This window comes from Mercenaria mercenaria, chromosome 19 (genome assembly GCF_021730395.1).
Source record: "Mercenaria mercenaria strain notata chromosome 19, MADL_Memer_1, whole genome shotgun sequence".
In the NCBI taxonomy this organism is placed as follows: Eukaryota; Metazoa; Mollusca; class Bivalvia; order Venerida; family Veneridae; genus Mercenaria; species Mercenaria mercenaria.
In genome coordinates, this window is record NC_069379.1 from 43,973,474 (window position 1) to 43,979,473 (window position 6,000).

Below are 6,000 nucleotides of genomic sequence, written 5' to 3' on the forward strand. Positions count from 1 at the left end.
CTAGCATTGGGATTTATCTTTTATATATCCACTTACAAAAAAATATTCAACGCTCAAGAACGTGAAACTTAGCTAAAAACACGAGTTTACATTTAGTGTCATCATACCTCTTACAGCAAATATTATACTTTGCATGTTGGCGCATTTACGAATTTCTGTGACTGATCCTGGGTGCTTGGATGTTCATGCAGACAACCAGTCTGCGCAGTGTACATAAACCGGAACCGGAAAACATCGAAAAAATTGCCTCAGTATATGCAGACAACACTACTAAGGTGTTCTGTGCAAGAAATGAAGAGATATACAATATGATTTGGTTTTTATACGGTTATAAAATGAATGTTAAAAATCAGCTGTGGTTGCTACAACACAGATGAATAATTATATACGGACGTTACCGTCTCGACGATTTTCATCCCCTATTATACCTCAATTTTGTCTGCAATGGTAAAATCCCATTACCCGAAAAATAGATATTTTGACTATCAAAAACATTTTTGACACGTGACCAAGCCGAAGTGATTGTCAGGTCATGTGACCACAGGTAGATTTTAGGTAAAAATATTTCACGCGTAATTTAGGCGTCATGTACACAGGATCCGAGTGTAAAACATTTATTAACCGATAGTTTTTCTTCAAATTTTCAGTATCGCTAACGAGCATATATAGCTAAAATGCTAGAGCATTTTTAGTAAGATAATATAATTAGAATAAGCAAAATCACATAGAAACGGTTGAATTTTGATAAAAACTGCAGTAACATTTCATACAGCGCGATCGTAAATATCTTTTCTATACAATAAGTAAAATAATGAATATCGATATAATCATTAAATTTAGACTTTAGGCTAGAAAGTGCAAAAAAACAGATCTGAAAAGCATTAAAAAATGACAAAATGACAGTAATTTAAAAACATAGACTAAAATGGTATCGGTAAAGTACAGTATAGAGTAAGCATATTTATCGATATGACACAATTATGCAGTAGGCACGGCCACTGGCACCAGATCATAAAGAAAATGCCTCCATACGTGTTATACCCTACACCTAGGTACTCTATAAGAACCATGGTCGTGAACGGGAAAATATACTAACTTGTTTCAATCACGCATTTCATACCTAAAACACGCAGTGTGGTAAATGTGTACTATGGATATCAAACAAGCGGTAATTTATCTTCATTGTGTACCGGTCACATTTTTTCAATACATTTTATCTTAGAATAACAACGCGTAGTTTATAGTAATTTCAACATTACACAAAAAACTTGCTTGAACTTCCCTGGTAAAGTTCCGTTCTAGATTACAAAACCATTCTGACTGGCTGTTGTGAAAAAGTATGTCAATCGTCATTTTACTACACGTGTTCGCTAAAATGTGAAAATGCAGCAAAATGTGCAAAATGAATAAAATATACAAAACAGATGCAGACCAATGTACGATTTCAAATTAAAGATCATATACGAGATGAATTTCATTCATCATTTCTAGTTTAAGTGTAAAATTGTGATTTTTTTTAAATCTGTTTTTTTGTGTTTGACGCACTGCCGTGACCTCTAGACCGGATGTTCATTAGGGAAGTTCAAGCAAGTTTTTTCTGTAACGTTGACGAAAGCATAAAATATGTTGATAATCTCAGAAATATGGAATATTGAGACAATGTGACTGGTGCACGATGGAAGATAAATTATCGCTTGTTCAATATACTAGGTACCCATTCACCGAAATGCGCGTTTAAGTTGAGAAATGTTCGATTGAAACGGGTTAGTGCACTTTCTCGTTCATGACCATGATTCTTATAGAATACCTAGGGGTAGGGTATAACACGTACGGAGGCATTTTCTTTATGTTTGTCGTGTTGAGCGACCAGTGGAGATTCCTCTTACTCTATTTTCTCCTAACCGAAGATAAACCGTATGCTAAAGGTTTACTTTATATGGAAAGATGTTTAAAAAGACTACAATAGCAAAATCTGCCCTTTGGTTATTTAATTGTTAAACATAAACTATAAAAGAAGGAGAATTCTGTTTTCATATCAATTACATACTAAATAAGGCTCATGCGCAGATATTGACTAAGGAACCAGCAGTATTCGATTAAAATTACAAATTTCTTCTAATCGTGTATAAATATACAATATCCGCTGGAATTATACTAATAGCTACATAATATTCATTTGCACAAAAATCTTGATTTTCATGGTTGCGTCGATTAACAAAAAGAAAGAAAGGTCTTCTCAATGTGTTGTCAAAATGTATAAACCATGAAATAGCCGATCTGGCCCAATTCACAAAATTTAACGGAAGATAATTGTTTCATATAGGATCTAACGCAGTCCCACTCTTTGTCATATTTTCTGGTCCTTTGAAGATCGTAAAGAACAATTATTTCTATCATCATAACATTCCGCTTAAACCAGTTTTTAGATTGCGTGTAGTGTTTTCCACATCTTATTATCTATCATAATCAGACTAAATCAAACCGAACCTGCTATTCCTTTTACTTGGTTGAGTTCTATGCATCCAAAGGTTCGTTTGTTTCAGAAAAAATTGTTTCATGCGAAATAAGATGTTTTTTGTAGATAGCAGATAAGGAAACCAGCGGCATTCTAAAGAAATTACATTTAATTGAGTGTAAATGTTTCCGATGTAACTCATTGCAGACTTGTAGCGGTCTTCTTCGCATGCCCGAAAGTGATTATCATTTGTAGCGCACGGCAAAAATATGCATATTTTTGCATGTCCGCATGCATTTAGTGTACAATATGCATAAAATACTGACTAAAGGTTAGGGTTAGTATCACCATGGTTACAAAATATATACATTTAAGATATTTTCGTTCAAATTTAGTTAATCCGGTATGTACCGGAGACTGTAATTTATACCGGCGCTCCAAGTCTGCATTGAGTCACAGTCAAATGTTTCAGCCAAAATATCCGCTGCATGGTTGCTTTATATGGTTCCAAAGAATCTTCTCAGAGTTGGTATTAAATGCCAAAAGATATAAAAATGGTACTAATATTTTTATTTAAAAAAAATTATTTATAAGGTATCATTCCAAATATACTCATTTCTGTTTGTAATATTTTAATTATATATATAGTAGAATGATGTATGAGCTTGTTACTTCCCTTGAAAAGTTGTATGATAAAGCGCAAGGATAACCAAATATTACACTGGTCCCTTTCAGTTGGATTCCTCTTATTTTTCGTTATAACCTTTATCCAAGATGTTGCGGTTGGTAAAAAAAAATATGCTTTTTTGTGTAGGTTTCTAAATAAAAATTATTAATTAAACCTAAATTAAGCAGAGGGCCACTAAAAGAAAACCTGTCCTTAATCATTTTCCAGTCCAATCAAATTTAGTACAGATATTGCTTTTGAAAATTACAAAGAAGTCAACGATAAAAACAGAGGAAGGACCAATCTACTTCTTGGACATAATCAGGGGAAGTAACTGACTAATGTTCCCAATTGGGATATTCGAAATTACTTCTCTTAGCAGCCATTGAAACAACACATGCATACCTAGTGCCATTGCATTAAACAAAAAGAAAACTTTCCTTCTTTATTTCGGAATCAAACTGAAATATTCTTTCGACCTACTTTATCCAATTTATATTTAAAAACGCACGAGCATTAAATGGTTACAATTTTTGCATCGAATGTTGAAGCCAAATTGTTCCTACGAATAGACAGATCATTTCTCTTACTTGTGTTCTTATTTGCGAGTCACATTTGGCAAACAGTTTTCCTTTTCCTATCAAAATGTTCACTTTCAATTCCTGGCAAATAAGATATTTTGCACTTATTCATTTAAAATCATCTTCAGAGGAAAATACTCATTATTTGTGCTTTCTGTCAGTAACAAACAAGATCTTTTTAACTTATTGCACGAATGTTACATGATATTATTCTATTTAATGAGCTATCATATTTCGATACATGACACAAAACTGTGTATTTCGTATCATATTGCTTTGAAGTAAATGAAATCGTTTTCAGATAAAAGACCTGATGCGCCGGCTTGATTAATCTTTACCGGGAAAATGTTGTCTTTATTAGTGTTTAGTTTGAGTTATGTTCTCTTTTTCAGCACACTGCCTTTTAGATAGGGACGCGTTGTCTTCGGAAGAACTATGAGACAGACCAGAGATATTTATGTTGCCGGAATCAACAACTTGTTAACAACAAATAAAGTAGCTAAATGTCAGATTCGGCACTGTAAACACATGCTTTTCCAGATATTAAATGTCAAAAATGTGACTAAAACAATTTACTTATGTTACAAAATGTACGTCATAAGGAGGCAAACTATGATATGTTACTTTTTGCAAGTGGTTAGATTAACGAATAACCGACTAGACAAAGCCTGAACAAACTCAGGATAAGCATAGTAAGAATATCCATGTTTGAAGAATAATGCAGTTCGCAAAAGCAGTTATATCTATATACGAGTACATTAACAGAATAAAAGAAGACAATAATAGCACATATTGTCGCCGTCCTGAAACATGCAGCAACGAAACAGCCCCTTGGGAGTTTAAAAGAACGTTTCGGACTACTGGTTTTTACATACTTCTGTAAATATTTTGTGAAATGATATAACTGGAACATGGCTGGGATTCAGAGAGGTTCACTGCTATAGCAGAAGTATGTTCTTATTCAGTTTTGCTTCCTAAACAAACATTTCACTGTTTGTTAGAAATAACCAGTCTTAACAAAAACTGAAGCGTTGTTATTCAATCAGCGCGATAATACCACACAACGTGAATAAGTATCGGCTTCAAAATGTGTCCTTTTATTAACCCAACACCGGTTTGCTATATTAAGAAAATATGTCTTAACGTTATTCCAGAAATAACATTTAAATTATTTTTGTTTGTTTTAATTTGCAGACAGTTTGTCAGAAATACAAACAGAATTTCAGTGTCATTAAGAACCTATCCTTAACATTAAGACATTAATTGATTTCGGACTTGCAATGTATAGACATATTATACTCCAATTAAGTTAGGACACAACGCTTACTGCACAATTTTCACGATTATTTTACATTCGCGAATAATGCTTCAAGCAAATTCAAAGTAAATAAACTGCACAGTCTTAGCAGGTTCTGCAAGTTTGTAACACCGTAACATTAAATCTCTAAATTAGATGTACGCGAAAATTTTGTCTACGGTATACATGTAACATCTTATGGCATTCGAAGAAAAAGGGACTTTTTATTCACACGAGAAAGATTCCGATGAATATGTAGTTTCAATCTTTTTTTATCTTCTAACAGACCAAAAATAAATCATTACTATAAAGTATTGTTCATTAAGTACAAAAACTTAAATCAGGAAGAACAAATGATATCCAGTTTGTTGATTCATATAAATCCGAACATCTTTGGCTGAACCCAAAGTAAATCATTCTTATCATGAATAAAAACTTATGACTGCTCTGACAGAAATTCAACTTTTCATTATAACTGGTGACGATATTTATAAATAACTACTGGCTACGTTTGTTTTCAAACATGACAATTAATACCTCTAGAAAAAAAAACGTGCTACAATATTCGATATCGCTTGTTCGGTTTCGATAAAATTGGGAAAGGAATCATCATACTGGTTTACAGTACTGGCACATCGAAATTTGTTTCTTTTATGTACAGGACAACAGGTACAATTTTCTGTTGTCACTTTACCTACACTAAAGTATTGGAAATCGGTGAAATTGAAAAATGAAAGAGACATTGTCATTGTGAATATTGACACGCTGAAAGCTTTTCTGTTGGCAGAACACTTACAAAAATGTGTCATAATATACAATTTCCCGTTTTCAGATTACCTTATCTCAAATATTTTACATGCGTGATATTGAAAAAAAAATTCTCTGTAGGCGTAGAAAAATGGCTATTGTCGAGAGGGACGTAGTGTCTTTAGTTATTAAAGAAAAAAAATATATGTTAACATTTGAGATGGAACCTCCGTGGCCGGGCGGTTAATGTTGC